Below are 18510 nucleotides of genomic sequence, written 5' to 3' on the forward strand. Positions count from 1 at the left end.
GTGGTAGAGCACTGGTCTTGTAATCCAGGGGTCGCGAGTTGAAACCTCACTGGCGGCATTTGTTATTTTCATTATTTTTATGAGTACTCATGATCATTCGGATATTGAGGAACAAGTTTTTTCTAGTATACCGACTGCTGTGCTTTCATGCAACTGTTGGTTGGACGCTTTCACCAGCCGCTATAGCTCAGTGATAGAAGACTGGTCTCATAAACCAGGGATCGTGAGTTCAAACCTCACTGGCGGAATTAGTTCCTTTATTATTTTTTGGGTACTCATAAACGTTCGGATAACGAGGAACGAGTTTTCTCTCGTAAAGCGTCAGCTGTGCTCTGATGCAACTGTTGGTTGGACGCTTTCACCAGCCGCTATAGCACAGTGGTAGAGCACTGGTCTTGTAAACCAGGGGCCGTGAGTTTAAACCTCACTGGCGGCAATAGTTATTTTTATTATTTTTATGGGTACTCATGATCGTTCGGATAACGAGCAAACAGTTTTACCTCGTATAGCAACAGCTGTGCTTTGATGCAAATGTTGGTTGGACACTTTCATCGGCAGCTATAGGTCAGTGGTAGAGCACTGGTCTTGAACCAGGGGTCGTGAGTTCAAACCTCACTGGCGGCATTAGTTATTTTTATTATTTTTATGGGTACTCATGAATGTTCGGATAACGAGAAATCAGTTTTTCCTCATATAGCAGCAGCTGTGCTTTGATGCAACTGTTGGCTTGACGCTTTCACAGGCCGCTATAGCTCAGTGGTAGAGCACTGGTCTTGTAAACCAGGGGTCGTGAGTTCAAACCTCACTGGCGGCATTTGTTATTTTCAATCGTTTTATGAGTACTCATGATCGTTCGGATAACGAGGGACTGGTTTTCTCTCGTATAGTGTCAGTTGTGCTTTGATACAACTGTTGGTTGGACACTTTCACCGGCCGCTATAGATGAGTGGTAGAGCACTGGTCTTGTAAACCAGGGGTCGTGAGTTCAAACCTCACTGGCGGCATTTGTTATTTTCATGATTTTTATGGTTACCCATGAACGTTCGGATAACGAGGAACTAGTTTTTCCTCGAATAGCGCCAGCTGTGCTTTGATGCAAATGTTGGTTGGGCACTTTCATCGGCCGCTATAGCTCAGTAGTAGAAGACTGGTCTCATAAACCAGGGGTCGTGAGTTCAAACATCACTGGCGGAATGAGTTCCTTTATTATTTTTGTGGGTACTCATAAACGTTCGGATAACGAGGAACCAGTTTTCTCTCGTATAGCGTCAGTTGTGCTTTGATGCAACTGTTGGTTGGACACTTTCACCGGCCGCTATAGATGAGTGGTAGAGCACTGGTCTTGTAAACCAGGGGTCGTGAGTTCAAACCTCACTGGCGGCATTTGTTATTTTCATTATTTTTATGGTTACTCATGAACGTTCGGATAACGAGGAACTAGTTTTTCCTCATATAGCGTCAGCTGTGCTTTGATGCAAATGTTGGTTGGGAACTTTCATCGGCCGCTATAGCTCAGTGGTAGAGCACTGGTCTCGTAAACCAGGGGTCGTGAGTTCAAACCTCACTGGCGGCATTACTTATTATTATTATTATTTCTGTTGGTATTCATGAACGTTTGGATAACGAGAAACCAGTTTTTCCTCGTATAGCAACAGCTGTGATTTGATGTAACTGTTGGTTGGACGCTTTCACCGGCTGCTATAGCTCAGTGGTAGAGCACTGGTCTTGTAAACCAGGGGTCGTGAGTTCAAACCTCACTGGCGGCATTAGTTATTTTTATTATTTTATGGTTACTCATGAACGTTCGGATAACGAGAAACCAGTTCTTCCTCGTATAGCAGCAGCTGTGCTTTGATGCAACTGTTGGCTGGACGCTTTCACAGGCCGCTATAGCTCAGTGGTAGAGCACTGTCTCGTAAACCAGGGGTCGTGAGTTCAAACCTCACTGGCGGCATTAGTTATTTTTATATTTCTTATGGTTACTCAGGAACGTTCGGATAACGAGGAACCAGTTTTCCCTCGTATAGCAACAGCTGTGCTTTGATGTAACTGTTGGTTAGACACTTTCACCGTCCGCCATAGCTCAGTGGTAGAACACTGGGATCGTAAACAAGGGGTCGTGAGTTCAAACATCACTGGCGGCATTAGTTATTTTTAATATGTTTATCGGTACTCATGAACGTTCGGATAACGAGGAACCAGTTTTTTCTCGTATACTAACTGCTGTGCTTTGATGCAACTGTTGGTTGGACACTTTCATCGGCCGCTATAGCTCAGTAGTACAGCACTGGTCTTGTAAACCAGGGGTCGTGAGTTCAACTCTCACTGGCGGCATTAGTTACTTTTATTATTTTTATGGTTACTCATGAACGTTCGGATAACAAGGAACTAGTTTTTCCTCGTATAGCGTCAGCTGTGCTTTCATGTAACTGTTGGTTGGACGCTGTTTCCAGCCGCTATAGCTCAGTGGTAGAGCACTGGTCTCGTGAACCAGGAGTCGTGAGTTTTAACCTCACTCGCGGCATTAGTTATTTTTATTATTTTTATGGGTACTCATGAACGTTCGGATAACGAGAAACCAGTTTTTCCTCGTATAGCAGCAGCTGTGCTTTGATGCAACTGTTGGCTGGACGCTTTCACAGGCCGCTATAGCTCAGTTGTAGAGCAATGGTCTTGTAAACCAGGGGTCGTGAGTTCAAACCTCACTGGCGGCATTTTTTATTTTCAATAGTTTTATGAGTACTCATGATTGTTCGGATAACGAGGGACCGGTTTTCCCTCGTATAGCGTCAGTTGTGCTTTGATGCAACTGTTGGTTGGACACTTTCACCGGCCGCTGTAGATGAGTGGTAGAGCACTGGTCTTGTAAACCAGGGGTCGTGAGTTCAAACCTCACTGGCGGCATTTGTTATTTTCATTATTTTGATGAGTACTCATGATCGTTCAGATATTGAGGAACAAGTTTTCTCTCGTATACCGACTGCTGTGCTTTGATGCAACTGTTGGTTGGACGCTTTCACCGGCCGCTGTAGCTCAGTGGTAGAGCACTGGTTTCGTAAACCAGGTGTCGGGAGTTCTAACCTCACTGGCGGAATTAGTTCCTTTATTATTTTTATGGGTACTCATAAACTTTCGGATAACGAGGAACCAGTTTTCCCTCGTATAGCAACAGCTGTGCTTTGATGCAAATGTTGGTTGGACACTTTCATCGGCCGCTATAGCTCAGTGGTAGAGCACTGGTCTTGTACACCAGGGGTCGTGAGTTCAAACCTCACTGGCGGCATTAGTTACTTTTATTATTTTTATGGTTACTCCAGAACGTTCGGATAACGAGGAACCAGTTTTCTCTCGTATGGCGACAGCAGTGCTTTGATGCAAATGTTGGTTGGACACTTTCATCGGCCGCTATAGCTCAGTGGTAGAGCACTGGTCTTGTAAACCAGGGGTCGTGAGTTGAAACCTCACTGGCGGCATTAGTTATTTTTATTATTCTATGGTTACTCATGAACGTTCGGATAACGAGGAACCAGTTTTCCCATGTATAGCATCAGCTGTGCTTCGATGTAACTGTTGGTTGGACGCTGTCACCGGCCGCTATAGCTCAGTGGTAGAGCACTAGTCTCGTAAAGCAGGGTTCTTGAGTTGAAGCCTCACTGGCGGCATTAGTTTTTTTTTATTATTTTTATGGTTATTCATGAACGTTCGGATAACGAGGAACCAGTTTTCCCTCGTATGGCGACAGCTGTGCTTTGATGCAAATGTTGGTTGGACACTTTCATCTGCTGCTATAGGTCAGTGGTAGAGCACTGGTCTTGTAAACCAGGGGTCTTGAGTTGAAACCTCACTGGCGGCATTAGTTATTCTTATTATTTTTATGGTTACTCATGAACGTTCGGATAACGAGGAACTAGCTTTCCCTCGTATAGCGTCAGCTGTGCTTTCATGTAACTGTTGGTTGGACGCTTTCACCAGCCGCTATAGCTCAGTGATAGAAGACTGGTCTCATAAACCAGGGATCGTGAGTTCAAACCTCACTGGCGGAATTAGTTCCTTTATTATTTTTTGGGTACTCATAAACGTTCGGATAACGAGGAACGAGTTTTCTCTCGTAAAGCGTCAGCTGTGCTCTGATGCAACTGTTGGTTGGACGCTTTCACCAGCCGCTATAGCACAGTGGTAGAGCACTGGTCTTGTAAACCAGGGGTCGTGAGTTCAAACCTCACTAGCGGCATTTGTCATTTTTATTATTTTTATGGTTACTCATGAACGTTCGGATAACGAGGAACCAGTTTTTCCTCGTATAGCGACAGCTGTGCTCTGATGTAACTGTTGGTTGGACGCTTTCACCGGCCGCTATAGCTCAGTGGTAGAGCACTGGTCTCGTAAATCAGAGGTCGGGAGTTCTAACCTCACTGGCGGAATTAGTTCCTTTATTATTTTTATGGGTACTCATAAACTTTCGAATAACGAGGAACCAGTTTTCCCTCGTATAGCAACAGCTGTGCTTTGATGCAACTGTTGGTTGGACACTTTCACCGGCCGCTATAGATGAGTGGTAGAGCACTGGTCTTGTAAACCAGGGGTCGTGAGTTCAAACCTCACTGGCGGCATTTGTTATTTTCATTATTTTTATGGTTACCCATGAACGTTCGGATAACGAGGAACTAGTTTTTCCTCGAATAGCGCCAGCTGTGCTTTGATGCAAATGTTGGTTGGGCACTTTCATCGGCCGCTATAGCTCAGTAGTAGAAGACTGGTCTCATAAACCAGGGGTCGTGAGTTCAAACATCACTGGCGGAATGAGTTCCTTTATTATTTTTGTGGGTACTCATAAACGTTCGGATAACGAGGAACCAGTTTTCTCTCGTAAAGCGTCAGCTGTGCTCTGATGCAACTGTTGGTTGGACGCTTTCACCAGCCGCTATAGCTCAGTGGTAGAGCACTGGTCTTGTAAACCAGGGGTCGTGAGTTTAAACCTCACTGGCGGCATTAGTTATTTTTATTATTTTTATGGGTACTCATGAACGTTCGGATAACGAGAAATCAGTTTTTCCTCGTATAGCAGCAGCTGTGCTTTGATGCAACTGTTGGCTTGACGCTTTCACAGGCCGCTATAGCTCAGTGGTAGAGCACTGGTCTTGTAAACCAGGGGTCGTGAGTTCAGACCTCACTGGCGGCATTTGTTATTTTCAATAGTTTTATGAGTACTCATGATCGTTCGGATAACGAGGGACCGGTGTTCCCTCGTGTAGCGTCAGTTGTGCTTTGATGCAACTGTTGGTTGGACACTTTCACCGGCCGCTATAGATGAGTGGTAGAGCACTGGTCTTGTAAACCAGGGGTCGTGAGTTCAAACCTCACTGGCGGCATTTGTTATTTTCATTATTTTTATGTTTACTCATGAACGTTCGGATAACGAGGAACTAGTTTTTCCTCATATAGTGTCAGCTGTGCTTTGATGCAAATGTTGGTTGGGCACTTTCATCGGCCGCTATAGCTCAGTGGTAGAGCACTGGTCTCGTAAACCAGGGGTCGTGAGTTCAAACCTCACTGGCGGCATTACTTATTATTATTATTATTTTTGTTGGTATTCATGAACGTTTGGATAACGAGAAACCAGTTTTTCCTCGTATAGCAACAGCTGTGATTTGATGTAACTGTTGGTTGGACGCTTTCACCGGCTGCTATAGCTCAGTGGTAGAGCACTGGTCTCGTAAACCAGGAGTCGTGAGTTTTAACCTCACTGGCGGCATTAGTTATTTTTATTATTTTTATGGCTACTCATGAACGTTCGGATAACGAGAAACCAGTTTTTCCTCGTATAGCAGCAGCTGTGCTTTGATGCAACTGTTGGCTGGACGCTTTCACAGGCCGCTAAAGCTCAGTGGTAGAGCACTGTCTCGTAAACCAGGGGTCGTGAGTTCAAACCTCAATGACGGCATTAGTTATTTTTATATTTCTTATGGTTACTCAGGAACGTTCGGATAACGAGGAACCAGTTTTCTCTCGTATAGCAACAGCTGCGCTTTGATGTAACTGTTGGTTAGACACTTTCACCGGCCGCCATAGCTCAGTGGTAGAACACTTGGATCGTAAACAAGGGGTCGTGAGTTCAAACCTCACTGGCGGCATTTGTTATTTTCATTATTTTTATGAGTACTCATGATCGTTCAGATATTGAGGAACAAGTTTTCTCTCGTATACCGACTGCTGTGCTTTGATGCAACTGTTGGTTGGACGCTTTCACCGGCCGCTGTAGCTCAGTGGTAGAGCACAGGTCTCGTAAACCAGGTGTCGGGAGTTCTAACCTCACTGGCGGAATTAGTTCCTTTATTATTTTTATGGGTACTCATAAACTTTCGGATAACGAGGAACCAGATTTCCCTCGTATAGCAACAGCTGTGCTTTGATGCAAATGTTGGTTGGACACTTTCATCGGCCGCTAAAGCTCAGTGGTAGAGCACTGGTCTTGTAAACCAGGGGTCGTGAGTTCAAACCTCACTGGCGGCATTAGTTACTTTTATTATTTTTATGGTTACTCCAGAACGTTCGGATAACGAGGAACCAGATTTCTCTCGTATGGCGACAGCAGTGCTTTCATGCAAATGTTGGTTGGACACTTTCATCGGCCGCTATAGCTCAGTGGTAGAGCACTGGTCTTGTAAACCAGGGGTCGTGAGTTCAAACCTCACTGGCGGCATTAGTTATTTTTATTATTTTATGGTTACTCATGAACGTTCGGATAACGAGAAACCAGTTCTTCCTCGTATAGCAGCAGCTGTGCTTTGATGCAACTGTTGGCTGGACGCTTTCACAGGCCGCTATAGCTCAGTGGTAGAGCACTGTCTCGTAAACCAGGGGTCGTGAGTTCAAACCTCACTGGCGGCATTAGTTATTTTTATATTTCTTATGGTTACTCAGGAACGTTCGGATAACGAGGAACCAGTTTTCCCTCGTATAGCAACAGCTGTGCTTTGATGTAACTGTTGGTTAGACACTTTCACCGTCCGCCATAGCTCAGTGGTAGAACACTGGGATCGTAAACAAGGGGTCGTGAGTTCAAACATCACTGGCGGCATTAGTTATTTTTAATATTGCCACCTAGAGTTGTGAGCCGGCAAGCCCTAGCGAGCCGAAAAGGGCAAAGAGAACGAAGAAGAAGTGTGGTTAGCGCCTCGTTTCGAAGATACACGCTCGTGTCTTTCTGCCCCGCTGTTCCTGTCCCTTCTCTACGGCCCTTGGTACGTGACAAACTGGTGGAGGTGCTGGGTAATCTATGCACCGTACCCCTCCACATACCAGGAACACAAGCGTCGTACCGGTGGTCACTCCTGTGCACCTCACCAGCAGAAGGATCCGAGGGCAATCCCCTGAGTTTGGACTGCTCGCAAACAACATGGCAGCTCCGACCAGCCATGCCGACACCAACCCAACCGGTACGAACGGCACAACGCCACTCCATTGCACCTTACTCACACCGCGAACGCCAAATCCTTTTCATGGCACTGCTCTTGAGGATGTGGAAGATTGGCTCGTTCATTACGAGTTCGTTGCCGTGCACAACCAGTGGGATGACGCAGACAAACTGCGGCACGTCTATTTCAGTCTTTTGGACGGCGCACGTGTCTGGTACGAGAACCGGGCAGGTATTCTTACATCATGGGAAGACTTCAAACGCCGACTTCTTGCGACATATGCAAGCCCTGACCGTCGGGAGAGAGCTGAGCGCGATCTGCAGTCCCGCATACAACTACCAAATGAAGGGGTTGCGATGTATGTCGAGGAAATGACGCGCCTCTTCCACCGAGCTGACCCCGGCATGCCAGAAGAAAAGAAGGTACGGTACCTCATGCGCGGGGTGAAAGAGCAACTTTTCGGTGGGCTTGTACGCAGTCCACCCAAGACTGTGTCAGAATTTCTCACGGAAGCTGTCACCATCGAAAGCACCCTTAGGCACCGGGCCCCGTCATACGAGCGGCACGTCAATGCTTCAACTACGGACTACTTTGGAGCTTTCGGTGGCCAAATGGATTTTTTCCGAGAGCTCATACGTTCAGTCATCCGCGAAGAACTCCAGAAGCTGTCAGTGCCCTCGCAGCCCCCTACCTCTTCGTTCTCCAGCGTTGTCCGAGATGAAGTCCAGCATGCTTTAAGAGAACCATCTTGCATGCGGGATTATCAACCACCCGGTGACTTCCCCCGCATGTCGTATGCTCAAGCTTTGCAGCAACCTGTAACATCCGCAATCCCGCATCCCACCGTGGCCCCAGCCATGCTGCAGACGGTCCAAGCGGCGCCATATTACAGCGCACCTCGTCCGATCCCGCGAAAATCAGACGTCTGGCGTGCGCCTGATCGACGTCCTCTCTGCTTCCACTGTGGCGAAGCTGGGCATCTTTACCGACACTGTTCTTACCGGCAACTTGGACTACGTGGATTTTCGACGAACTCACCACCACCCAGGTTCGGTCAGCGGCCCCCTGATATTGAAGAGTATGTGGCTCAACAGCGCGGAACTTCGTCATCCTTGCACCAGTCACGCTCCCCGTCACCGCGGCGATTTTCTCCTAATCGCCGCACCTATTCGAGCGTGGCGCAGGGTCGGTCCCCCAGTCCGCGCCGGGAAAACTAACCACAGCGACCTTCGGGGGCGAGGCCGCTCATACTGGACAAGCTCAAGGCCTCCTACCGACGCTTCCGCAAAAGGACGATTCCCCGACGACGACGACACCAGCTGGTTCCGAAAAGGTTTCATTAGATATTCCAGTGCTGCTCGACGGTCGCAAAGTCACTGCTTTAGTTGACACGGGTGCGGATTTTTCTATAATAAGTGAAAAACAGGCTGCTCTTCTAAAGAAAGTGACGATGCCTTGGAACCTCAAGCCAATTCGTACTGCTGGCGGGCACATCGTCATGCCACTGGGCGTTTGCACAGCACGAATACAGATTCGTGGTTCAACCTTTGTTATCAGCTTGAGCGTTCTCCGTCAGTGTTCTCGAGACCTGATCATTGGCATGGACTTCCTGAGGGAGCACGGTGCTGTCATCGACATTCGACAACGCCTCGTCACGTTCTCAACAAAAAGCGCCACACCAGAGCATAATCCCGACCACGATCGAGTATGTCTGCGGGTAATTGACGATGCTGTGACGATACCACCGCGCTCAAGTGTTATGGTTCAAGTGGCTGGTAACAAATCAGCACACGGTGAAATGGTGGCGGAGAGCAATCGATCCCTGCTCTTTTCCCAAAGTGTCTGCGTAGCACGAAGCCTAGTAGACCTTCAGGATGGCCATTGCGAGGTACTTGTTACGAACTTCAGCTACGAGCGCCGACACCTTTTCCCTGGTACTGTCATCGCCTATGCCTACCCAGTAACTAATGTGACTGAGTGTTTTGCTTCCGAGGCAACCGATAATACCGAAGCACCTCTCCGGGGCGTCAACATAAATCCAGCGCTTTCTGACGAAAACAAACGAAGGCTTAACGACCTGTTGATAGAATTTCACGCCTGTTTTGCACGTTCATCGAGAATCCGCCAAACATCGATTACCAAACACCGTATTATCACCTACGGCGACGCGCACCCTATACGGCAACAGCCTTACCGCGTTTCACCAACCGAACGACGCGCGATTCAAAAGCAAGTTAAGGAAATGCTTCAAGACGGTGTAATACAGCCATCAAGTAGCCCTTGGTCATCGCCAGTGGTCCTTGTAAAGAAGAAGGATGGTACACTTCGCTTTTGTGTCGATTATAGGAAGCTGAATAACGTCACAAAGAAAGACGTGTACCCGTTGCCTCGAGTGGACGATTCTCTTGACAGGCTGAGGCGAGCAAAGTACTTTTCCTCAATCGACCTCAAAAGTGGTTATTGGCAAATTGAAGTCGATGAACGTGACCGCGAAAAAACGGCTTTTGTAACTCCTGACGGCCTGTATGAGTTCCGAGTGCTCCCATTCGGCCTCTGTTCCGCTCCGGCCACATTCCAACGAATGATGGATACCGTTCTCGCTGACCTCAAGTGGAAAAGTCGCCTCGTCTATCTAGATGATGTCGTTGTCTTTTCAAAAACGTTTGACGAGCACCTTCATCGCCTTCGGAGTGTTTTTGAAGCCATACGATCCGCTGACCTTACCCTCAAGCCAGAGAAGTGCCATTTCGGCTACAATGAACTGAAGTTCCTCGGTCACGTTGTGAGCGCTGCAGGCGTTCGGCCCGATCCCGAGAAGACTGCCGCTGTGGCCTCTTTTCCAGCTCCGACAGACAAAAAAAGACTTCGGCGATTTCTGGGGCTCTGCGCCTACTATCGCCGTTTTATTGAAAACTTCTCTAAGGTTGCGGAGCCTCTCATCAGACTTACGCGTGACGACACCCCATTTCAGTGGACTGACGAACAAGCGACTGCCTTTGCGGAACTGCAACATCGATTGTGTTCCCCTCCTTTACTCGGTCATTTCGATGAGGACGCTGACACAGAAGTGCGTACTGACGCAAGCAACATTGGTCTCGGAGCTATCTTGGTGCAAACACAAGATGGGACCGAACGTGTGATCGCCTATGCGAGCCGCACTTTATCACGTGCCGAAACCAACTATTCAACGTCAGAGAAGGAATGTCTCGCGGTAATATGGGCGATTACAAAGTTCAGGCCTTATCTCTATGGGCGCCCATTTAAAGTTGTGACGGATCACCACGCTTTATGTTGGTTGGCTAACCTCCGAGACCCCTCTGGGCGATTAGCACGATGGAGTCTGCGACTTCAGGAGTTCGATATCACCATTGTATACAAGTCGGGTAGAAAGCATGAAGACGCCGACACGCTATCACGAGCACCTCTGGAGTCCGACCATACAGCTGTAGAAGACGACAGCACCTTTCTGGGGACTCTCAGTGGGGCGGACCTCCTCAGTAAGCAACGAGCGGACCCCGAGTTAAGACCCATCATCGATCATTTAGAAGGCAGCACCGCGTATGTTCCTCGTCCCCTTTCCCGTACGTTGCCGTCATTTTGCTTACGACACGACATATTATACAAGAAAAACACTGGTGTTGGCAGCAGATCTTATTTTCTAGTCGTCCCTCATGACCTTCGTGATGACATCCTATTAGCCTGCCACGATGAGCCGACATCCGGCCACCTGGGATACTCACGGACACTCGACCGGGTTCGAAAGCTATATTTCTGGCCAAAACTCGCAGCTTGTGTCAAACGCTACGTGAAAGGATGCCGCGAATGTCAGCGTCGCAAGTCACCACCTGTGAAGCCTGCAGGCCTCTTACAACCCATCGATCCACCGCGTACGCCGTTTGACCAAGTTGGGATGGACCTTCTTGGACCGTTTCCCATGTCTCACTCCGGAAACAAGTGGATCATCGTCGCAACTGATTACTTGACGCGTTATGCTGAAACGAAGCCATTGCCACGCGGTACAGCATCTGAAGTCGCCCAGTTTTTCATGCACCACATTGTGCTTCGTCACGGTGCCCCGTCATTCATCATCACTGACCGAGGGACAGCGTTTACGGCAAAACTGTTGGACGACATCTTCAAGCTCAGTTACACGAACCACCGCAAGACAACCGCATACCACCCCCAGAGTAACGGCTTAACAGAAAGGCTGAACAAAACGCTGGCGGACATGATTTCTATGTACGTGGATGTGCAGCATAAAACGTGGGACGAAATCCTGCCATACGTAACGTTTGCGTACAACACCGCAACCCAGGAAACGACAAGGTTCGCACCCTTCCGCCTCGTTTACGGTAGAGACGTGCAAACCATGCTAGACGCTATGATTCCTTGTGACATCGACCAGCACGAGCTACTAACTCCCGATGTTGACGATTACATTCAGCGTGCAGAGGAAGCACGTCAATTAGCTCGCGTGCACATAAGATCGCAGCAATGTGAAGACGCCCGAAGGTACAATATTCACCACCGACAAGTCTCCTACCAACCTGGCGACCAAGTGTGGGTTTGGACTCCTGTTAGACGGCGAGGTCTGAGCGAAAAACTCCTGAGCAAGTACTTCGGACCCTACAAAGTATTACGGCGGTTGAACGAGGTCAACTATGAAGTTATTCCAGACGGAGGCTCGGCAACGACACAGCGCCACTCACCACGAACAGAGATTGTGCATGTCGTCCGCCTAAAACCTTATATTACGCGGTGATACTCGTCTTACTATGCCCGGGCAGCAAACATTTTCGTTTTTTTTTACATTGCCCGTTGGGTCTCGAACGAACTGTGAACTCTGTTAATGGTTTTTTTTTCTCTTATGACCAACCTCAGACAATTTTTTTTGCACCTGCATATGCCCTGTGCACTATAGCTACCGTTTCTCTTTTTTTTCCCCTTACCGACCCTGCTGTCCCCTTGTGCATGAGCATCGGGTCGATGCTCTAATGGGAGGGGGAATAATGCCACCTAGAGTTGTGAGCCGGCAAGCCCTAGCGAGCCGAAAAGGGCAAAGAGAACGAAGAAGAAGTGTGGTTAGCGCCTCGTTTCGAAGATACACGCTCGTGTCTTTCTGCCCCGCTGTTCCTGTCCCTTCTCTACGGCCCTTGGTACGTGACAATATGTTTATCGGTACTCATGAACGTTCGGATAACGAGGAACCAGTTTTTTCTCGTATACTAACTGCTGTGCTTTGATGCAACTGTTGGTTGGACACTTTCATCGGCCGCTATAGCTCAGTAGTACAGCACTGGTCTTGTAAACCAGGGGTCGTGGGTTCAACTCTCACTGGCGGCATTAGTTACTTTTATTATTTTTATGGTTACTCATGAACGTTCGGATAACAAGGAACTAGTTTTTCCTCGTATAGCGTCAGCTGTGCTTTCATGTAACTGTTGGTTGGACGCTGTCTCCGGCCGCTATAGCTCAGTGGTAGAGCACTGGTCTCGTGAACCAGGAGTTGTGAGTTTTAACCTCACTCGCGGCATTAGTTATTTTTATTATTTTTATGGGTACTCATGAACGTTCGGATAACGAGAAACCAGTTTTTCCTCGTATAGCAGCAGCTGTGCTTTGATGCAACTGTTGGCTGGACGCTTTCACAGGCCGCTATAGCTCAGTTGTAGAGCAATGGTCTTGTAAACCAGGGGTCGTGAGTTCAAACCTCACTGGCGGCATTTTTTATTTTCAATAGTTTTATGAGTACTCATGATTGTTCGGATAACGAGGGACCGGTTTTCCCTCGTATAGCGTCAGTTGTGCTTTGATGCAACTGTTGGTTGGACACTTTCACCGGCCGCTGTAGATGAGTGGTAGAGCACTGTTCTTGTAAACCAGGGGTCGTGAGTTCAAACCTCACTGGCGGCATTTGTTATTTTCATTATTTTTATGAGTACTCATGATCGTTCAGATATTGAGGAACAAGTTTTCTCTCGTATACCGACTGCTGTGCTTTGATGCAACTGTTGGTTGGACGCTTTCACCGGCCGCTGTAGCTCAGTGGTAGAGCACTGGTCTCGTAAACCAGGTGTCGGGAGTTCTAACCTCACTGGCGGAATTAGTTCCTTTATTATTTTTATGGGTACTCATAAACGTTCGGATAACGAGGAACCAGTTTTCCCTCGTATAGCAACAGCTGTGCTTTGATGCAAATGTTGGTTGGACACTTTCATCGGCCGCTATAGCTCAGTGGTAGAGCACTGGTCTTGTAAACCAGGGGTCGTGAGTTCAAACCTCACTGGCGGCATTAGTTACTTTTATTATTTTTATGGTTACTCCAGAACGTTCGGATAACGAGGAACCAGTTTTCTCTCGTATGGCGACAGCAGTGCTTTGATGCAAATGTTGGTTGGACACTTTCATCGGCCGCTATAGCTCAGTGGTAGAGCACTGGTCTTGTAAACCAGGGGTCGTGAGTTGAAACCTCACTGGCGGCATTAGTTATTTTTATTATTCTATGGTTACTCATGAACGTTCGGATAACGAGGAACCAGTTTTCCCATGTATAGCATCAGCTGTGCTTCGATGTAACTGTTGGTTGGACGCTGTCACCAGCCGCTATAGCTCAGTGGTAGAGCACTAGTCTCGTAAAGCAGGGTTCTTGAGTTGAAGCCTCACTGGCGGCATTAGTTTTTTTTTATTATTTTTATGGTTATTCATGAACGTTCGGATAACGAGGAACCAGTTTTCCCTCGTATTGCGACAGCTGTGCTTTGATGCAAATGTTGGTTGGACACTTTCATCTGCTGCTATAGGTCAGTGGTAGAGCACTGGTCTTGTAAACCAGGGGTCTTGAGTTGAAACCTCACTGGCGGCATTAGTTATTCTTATTATTTTTATGGTTACTCATGAACGTTCGGATAACGAGGAACTAGCTTTCCCTCGTATAGCGTCAGCTGTGCTTTCATGTAACTGTTGGTTGGACGCTGTCACCGGCCGCTATAGCTCAGTGGTAGAGCACTGGTCTCGTAAACTAGGGGTCGTGAGTTCAAACCTCACTGGCGGCATTACTTATTAATATTATTTTTGTTGGTATTCATGAACGTTTGGATAACGAGAAACCAGTTTTCCCTCGTATAGCAACAGCTGTGATTTGATGTAACTGTTGGTTGGACGCTGTCACCGGCCGCTATAGCTCAGTGGTAGAGCACTAGTCTCGTAAACCAGGGGTCGTGAGTTCAAACCTCACTGGCGTCATTAGTTATTTTTATATTTCTTATGGTTACTCAGGAACGTTCGGATAACGAGGAACCAGTTTTCCCTCGTATAGCGTCCGCTGTGCTTTGATGTAACTGTTGGTTGGACGCTGTCACCGGCCGCTATAGCTCAGTGGTAGAGCACTGGTCTCGTAAACCAGGGTTGGTGAGTTCAAGCCTCACTGGCGGCATTAGCTATTTTTATTATTTATGTTGGTATTCATGAACGTTCGGATAACGAGAAACCAGTTTTCCCTCGTATAGCAACAGCTGTGCTTTGATGTAACTGTTGGTTAGACACTTTCACCGGCCGCCATAGCTCAGTGGTAGAACACTGGGATCGTAAACAAGGGGTCGTGAGTTCAAACATCACTGGCGGCATTAGTTATTTTTAATATGTTTATGGGTACTCATGAACGTTCGGATAACGAGGAACCATTTTTTTCTCGTATACCAACTGCTTGCTTTGATGCAACTGTTGGTTGGACGCTTTCACCGGCCGCTATAGATCAGTGGTAGAGCACTGGTCTCGTAAACCAGGGGTCGTGAGTTTAAACCTCACTGACGGCATTATATATTTTTATTATTTTTCTGAGTACTCGTGAACGTTCGGATAACGAGGAACCAGTTTTACCTCGTATAGCAACAGCTGTGCTTTGATGCAACTGTTGGTTGGGCGCTTTCACCGGCCGCTATAGCTCAGTGGTAGAGCACTGGTCTCGTATACCAGGGTTGGTGAGTTCAAGCCTCACTGGCGGCAGTAGTTATTTGTAATATTTTTATGGTTATTCATGAACGTTCGGATAACGAGAAACCAGTTTTTTCTCGTATAGCAACAGCTGTGCTTTGATGTAACAATTGGTTGGACGCTTTCACCGGCCGCTATTGCTGAGTGGTAGAGCACTGGTCTCGTAAACCAGTGGTCGTGAATTTAAACCGCACTGACGGCATTATATATTTTTATTATTTTTATGAGTACTCATGATCGTTCAGATATTGAGGAACAAGTTTTCTCTCGTATACCGACTGCTGTGCTTTGATGCAACTGTTGGGTGGACACTTTCATCGGCCGCTATAGCTCAGTGGTAGAGCACTGGTCTCGTAAACCAGGGGTCGTGAGTTCAAACCTCACTGGTGGCATTTGTTATTTTCATTTATTTTATGGATACTCATGAACGTTCTGATAAGGAGAAACCAATTTTCCCTCGTATAGTGACAGCTGTGCTTTGATGTAACTGTTGGTTGGACGCTCCCACCGGCCGCTATAGCTCAGTGGTAGAGCAATGGTCTCGTAAACCAGGGGTCGTGAGTTCTAACCTCACTGATGGCATTAGTCATTTTTATTATTTTTATGCTTACTCATGAACGTTCGGATAACGAGGAACCAGTTTTCACTCGTATAGCGACAGCTGTGCTGTGATGTAACTGTTGGTTGGACGCTTTCTCCGGCCGCTATAGCTCAGTGGTAGAGCACTTGTCTCGTAAACCAGAGGTCGGGAGTTCTAACCTCACTGGCGGAATTAGTTCCTTTATTATTTTTATGGGTACTCATAAACTTTCGGATAACGAGGAACCAGTTTTCCCTCGTATGGCGACTGCTGTGCTTTGATGCAAATGTTGGTTGGACACTTTCATCGGCCGCTATAGCTCAGTGATAGAGCACTGGTCTTGTAAACCAGGGGTCGTGAGTTCAAACCTCACTAGCGGCATTTGTCATTTTTTTTATTTTTATGGTTACTCATGAACGTTCGGATAACGAGGAACCAGTTTTTCCTCGTATAGCGACAGCTGTGCTCTGATGTAACTGTTGGTTGGACGCTTTCACCGGCCGCTATAGCTCAGTGGTAGAGCACTGGTCTCGTAAATCAGAGGTCGGGAGTTCTAACCTCACTGGCGGAATTAGTTCCTTTATTATTTTTATGGGTACTCATAAACTTTCGAATAACGAGGAACCAGTTTTCCCTCGTATAGCAACAGCTGTGCTTTGATGCAAATGTTGGTTGGACACTTTCGTCGGCCGCTATAGCTCAGTGGTAGAGCACTGGTCTTGTAAACCAGGGGTCGTGAGTTCAAACCTGACTGGCGGCATTAGTTACTTTTATTATTTTTATGGTTACTCATGAACGTTCGGATAACGAGGAACTAGTTTTTCCTCGTATAGCGTCAGCTGTGCTTTGATGCAAATGTTGGTTGGACACTTTCTTCGGCCGCTATAGCTCAGTGGTAGAGCACTGGTCTCGTAAACCAGGGGTCGTGAGTTCAAACCTCACTGGCCGCATTACTTATTTTTATTATTTTTGTTGGTATTCATGAACGTTTGGATAACGAGAAACCAGTTTTCCCTCGTATGGCGACAGCAGTGCTTTGATGCAAATGTTGGTTGGACACTTTCATCGGCCGCTATAGCTCAGTGGTAGAGCACTGGTCTTGTAAACCAGGGGTCGTGAGTTCAAACCTCACTGGCGGCATTAGTTATCTTTATTATTCTTATGGTTAGTCATGAACGTTCGGATAACGAGGAACCAGTTTTCCCTAGTATAGCGTCAGCTGTGCTTTGATGTAACTGTTGGTTGGACGCTGTCACCGGCCGCTATAGCTCAGTGGTAGAGCACTAGTCTCGTAAACCAGGGTTCGTGAGTTCAAGCCTCACTGGCGGCATTACTTATTATTATTATTTTTGTTGGTATTCATGAACGTTTGGATAACGAGAAACCAGTTTTCCCTCGTATAGCAACAGCTGTGATTTGATGTAACTGTTGGTTGAACGCTTTCACCGGCTGCTATAGCTCAGTTGTAGAGCACTGGTCTCGTAAACCAGGAGTCGTGAGTTTTAACCTCACTGGCGGCATTAGTTATTTTTATTATTTTTATGGCTACTCATGAACGTTCGGATAACGAGAAACCAGTTTTTCCTCGTATAGCAGCAGCTGTGCTTTGATGCAACTGTTGGCTGGACGCTTTCACAGGCCGCTATAGCTCAGTGGTAGACACTGGTCTCGTAAACCAGGGGTCGTGAGTTCAAACCTCACTGGCGTCATTAGTTATTTTTACATTTCTTATGGTTACTCAGGAACGTTCGGATAACGAGGAACCAGTTTTCCCTCGTATAGCGTCCGCTGTGCTTTGATGTAACTGTTGGTTGGACGCTGTCACCGGCCGCTATAGCTCAGTGGTAGAGCACTGGTCTCGTAAACCAGGGTTGGTGAGTTCAAGCCTCACTGGCGGCATTAGCTTTTTTATTATTTATGTTGGTATTCATGAACGTTCGGATAACGAGAAACCAGTTTTCCCTCGTATAGCCACAGCTGTGCTTTGATGTAACTGTTGGTTAGACACTTTCACCGGCCGCCATAGCTCAGTGATTCTTTCGTTGGCACTCACGCGCGTCGGACGCAAGGATCAAGTGCTCCGTAGGAGCGGCGTTTGCGGCAGATACTAGCCGCGGAAACAGGTCTTTTGATGACGATAAGGAATATCAAGTTGTGTTGCCAACTCTTCCTACAGGACGAATTGTTTTAAATACGGTTTTTCTGCACGCTGACGTACGAGCCCGACCTTATCGAGTGGAAGATTTCCATGACACCTTGGCCAGCCTGCGACTGCTCCCCGAAGTGGTTGCTTTGGGGGCATATAGGATGAGCCACGTGTGGGCGGTAACGTTCAAGAACATGGACGCTGTCAAGACGATTCTATCGCAAGGCGATATCAAGGTAAAAAATTGTCGCTGTCTTGTCATTGATCCGGCAAACCAGGATGTGCGTATAAAAGTGCACTGGCTGCTGCACAAGGTTCTCGATGAGGATGTGCGACGTGCTTTCGAGCCGTACGGCCAAGTGGTTGACGTCAACAGAGAG

General features: G+C 47.3%; 33 non-coding genes across 33 annotated transcripts; all 33 read left to right on the forward strand.

Moving 5' to 3' along the window:
• Window positions 1–364: 364 nt before the first annotated feature.
• TRNAT-UGU (transfer RNA threonine (anticodon UGU)) lies at window positions 365–436 on the forward strand. Its single transcript has one exon. It is a non-coding gene; the product is annotated as a tRNA-Thr (tRNA).
• Window positions 437–742: 306 nt separating this feature from the next.
• TRNAT-UGU (transfer RNA threonine (anticodon UGU)) lies at window positions 743–814 on the forward strand. The gene has a single exon. It is a non-coding gene; the product is annotated as a tRNA-Thr (tRNA).
• A 118-nt stretch (window positions 815–932) lies between these two features.
• Window positions 933–1004, forward strand: TRNAT-UGU (transfer RNA threonine (anticodon UGU)). The gene has a single exon. It is a non-coding gene; the product is annotated as a tRNA-Thr (tRNA).
• Window positions 1005–1311: 307 nt separating this feature from the next.
• TRNAT-UGU (transfer RNA threonine (anticodon UGU)) lies at window positions 1312–1383 on the forward strand. Its single transcript has one exon. It is a non-coding gene; the product is annotated as a tRNA-Thr (tRNA).
• Window positions 1384–1501: 118 nt separating this feature from the next.
• TRNAT-CGU (transfer RNA threonine (anticodon CGU)) lies at window positions 1502–1573 on the forward strand. The gene has a single exon. It is a non-coding gene; the product is annotated as a tRNA-Thr (tRNA).
• A 121-nt stretch (window positions 1574–1694) lies between these two features.
• On the forward strand, window positions 1695–1766 carry TRNAT-UGU (transfer RNA threonine (anticodon UGU)). The gene has a single exon. It is a non-coding gene; the product is annotated as a tRNA-Thr (tRNA).
• Window positions 1767–2262: 496 nt separating this feature from the next.
• On the forward strand, window positions 2263–2334 carry TRNAT-UGU (transfer RNA threonine (anticodon UGU)). The gene has a single exon. It is a non-coding gene; the product is annotated as a tRNA-Thr (tRNA).
• A 308-nt stretch (window positions 2335–2642) lies between these two features.
• Window positions 2643–2714, forward strand: TRNAT-UGU (transfer RNA threonine (anticodon UGU)). The gene has a single exon. It is a non-coding gene; the product is annotated as a tRNA-Thr (tRNA).
• Window positions 2715–2832: 118 nt separating this feature from the next.
• Window positions 2833–2904, forward strand: TRNAT-UGU (transfer RNA threonine (anticodon UGU)). Its single transcript has one exon. It is a non-coding gene; the product is annotated as a tRNA-Thr (tRNA).
• A 307-nt stretch (window positions 2905–3211) lies between these two features.
• Window positions 3212–3283, forward strand: TRNAT-UGU (transfer RNA threonine (anticodon UGU)). The gene has a single exon. It is a non-coding gene; the product is annotated as a tRNA-Thr (tRNA).
• A 118-nt stretch (window positions 3284–3401) lies between these two features.
• TRNAT-UGU (transfer RNA threonine (anticodon UGU)) lies at window positions 3402–3473 on the forward strand. The gene has a single exon. It is a non-coding gene; the product is annotated as a tRNA-Thr (tRNA).
• Window positions 3474–4159: 686 nt separating this feature from the next.
• On the forward strand, window positions 4160–4231 carry TRNAT-UGU (transfer RNA threonine (anticodon UGU)). The gene has a single exon. It is a non-coding gene; the product is annotated as a tRNA-Thr (tRNA).
• A 307-nt stretch (window positions 4232–4538) lies between these two features.
• Window positions 4539–4610, forward strand: TRNAT-UGU (transfer RNA threonine (anticodon UGU)). Its single transcript has one exon. It is a non-coding gene; the product is annotated as a tRNA-Thr (tRNA).
• A 307-nt stretch (window positions 4611–4917) lies between these two features.
• TRNAT-UGU (transfer RNA threonine (anticodon UGU)) lies at window positions 4918–4989 on the forward strand. Its single transcript has one exon. It is a non-coding gene; the product is annotated as a tRNA-Thr (tRNA).
• A 118-nt stretch (window positions 4990–5107) lies between these two features.
• On the forward strand, window positions 5108–5179 carry TRNAT-UGU (transfer RNA threonine (anticodon UGU)). Its single transcript has one exon. It is a non-coding gene; the product is annotated as a tRNA-Thr (tRNA).
• A 118-nt stretch (window positions 5180–5297) lies between these two features.
• TRNAT-UGU (transfer RNA threonine (anticodon UGU)) lies at window positions 5298–5369 on the forward strand. The gene has a single exon. It is a non-coding gene; the product is annotated as a tRNA-Thr (tRNA).
• Window positions 5370–5487: 118 nt separating this feature from the next.
• Window positions 5488–5559, forward strand: TRNAT-CGU (transfer RNA threonine (anticodon CGU)). The gene has a single exon. It is a non-coding gene; the product is annotated as a tRNA-Thr (tRNA).
• Window positions 5560–6438: 879 nt separating this feature from the next.
• Window positions 6439–6510, forward strand: TRNAT-UGU (transfer RNA threonine (anticodon UGU)). The gene has a single exon. It is a non-coding gene; the product is annotated as a tRNA-Thr (tRNA).
• Window positions 6511–6628: 118 nt separating this feature from the next.
• TRNAT-UGU (transfer RNA threonine (anticodon UGU)) lies at window positions 6629–6700 on the forward strand. Its single transcript has one exon. It is a non-coding gene; the product is annotated as a tRNA-Thr (tRNA).
• A 5986-nt stretch (window positions 6701–12686) lies between these two features.
• On the forward strand, window positions 12687–12758 carry TRNAT-UGU (transfer RNA threonine (anticodon UGU)). The gene has a single exon. It is a non-coding gene; the product is annotated as a tRNA-Thr (tRNA).
• A 308-nt stretch (window positions 12759–13066) lies between these two features.
• On the forward strand, window positions 13067–13138 carry TRNAT-UGU (transfer RNA threonine (anticodon UGU)). Its single transcript has one exon. It is a non-coding gene; the product is annotated as a tRNA-Thr (tRNA).
• Window positions 13139–13635: 497 nt separating this feature from the next.
• TRNAT-UGU (transfer RNA threonine (anticodon UGU)) lies at window positions 13636–13707 on the forward strand. Its single transcript has one exon. It is a non-coding gene; the product is annotated as a tRNA-Thr (tRNA).
• Window positions 13708–13825: 118 nt separating this feature from the next.
• On the forward strand, window positions 13826–13897 carry TRNAT-UGU (transfer RNA threonine (anticodon UGU)). Its single transcript has one exon. It is a non-coding gene; the product is annotated as a tRNA-Thr (tRNA).
• A 498-nt stretch (window positions 13898–14395) lies between these two features.
• On the forward strand, window positions 14396–14467 carry TRNAT-CGU (transfer RNA threonine (anticodon CGU)). The gene has a single exon. It is a non-coding gene; the product is annotated as a tRNA-Thr (tRNA).
• A 308-nt stretch (window positions 14468–14775) lies between these two features.
• On the forward strand, window positions 14776–14847 carry TRNAT-CGU (transfer RNA threonine (anticodon CGU)). Its single transcript has one exon. It is a non-coding gene; the product is annotated as a tRNA-Thr (tRNA).
• A 497-nt stretch (window positions 14848–15344) lies between these two features.
• TRNAT-CGU (transfer RNA threonine (anticodon CGU)) lies at window positions 15345–15416 on the forward strand. Its single transcript has one exon. It is a non-coding gene; the product is annotated as a tRNA-Thr (tRNA).
• Window positions 15417–15724: 308 nt separating this feature from the next.
• On the forward strand, window positions 15725–15796 carry TRNAT-CGU (transfer RNA threonine (anticodon CGU)). Its single transcript has one exon. It is a non-coding gene; the product is annotated as a tRNA-Thr (tRNA).
• Window positions 15797–16293: 497 nt separating this feature from the next.
• Window positions 16294–16365, forward strand: TRNAT-UGU (transfer RNA threonine (anticodon UGU)). Its single transcript has one exon. It is a non-coding gene; the product is annotated as a tRNA-Thr (tRNA).
• A 307-nt stretch (window positions 16366–16672) lies between these two features.
• Window positions 16673–16744, forward strand: TRNAT-UGU (transfer RNA threonine (anticodon UGU)). The gene has a single exon. It is a non-coding gene; the product is annotated as a tRNA-Thr (tRNA).
• A 118-nt stretch (window positions 16745–16862) lies between these two features.
• Window positions 16863–16934, forward strand: TRNAT-CGU (transfer RNA threonine (anticodon UGU)). Its single transcript has one exon. It is a non-coding gene; the product is annotated as a tRNA-Thr (tRNA).
• A 118-nt stretch (window positions 16935–17052) lies between these two features.
• TRNAT-UGU (transfer RNA threonine (anticodon CGU)) lies at window positions 17053–17124 on the forward strand. The gene has a single exon. It is a non-coding gene; the product is annotated as a tRNA-Thr (tRNA).
• A 118-nt stretch (window positions 17125–17242) lies between these two features.
• Window positions 17243–17314, forward strand: TRNAT-CGU (transfer RNA threonine (anticodon UGU)). The gene has a single exon. It is a non-coding gene; the product is annotated as a tRNA-Thr (tRNA).
• Window positions 17315–17811: 497 nt separating this feature from the next.
• TRNAT-CGU (transfer RNA threonine (anticodon CGU)) lies at window positions 17812–17883 on the forward strand. Its single transcript has one exon. It is a non-coding gene; the product is annotated as a tRNA-Thr (tRNA).
• Window positions 17884–18510: the final 627 nt, after the last annotated feature.

The sequence above is a fragment of the Rhipicephalus microplus genome, chromosome 4 (genome assembly GCF_043290135.1).
Source record: "Rhipicephalus microplus isolate Deutch F79 chromosome 4, USDA_Rmic, whole genome shotgun sequence".
In the NCBI taxonomy this organism is placed as follows: Eukaryota; Metazoa; Arthropoda; class Arachnida; order Ixodida; family Ixodidae; genus Rhipicephalus; species Rhipicephalus microplus.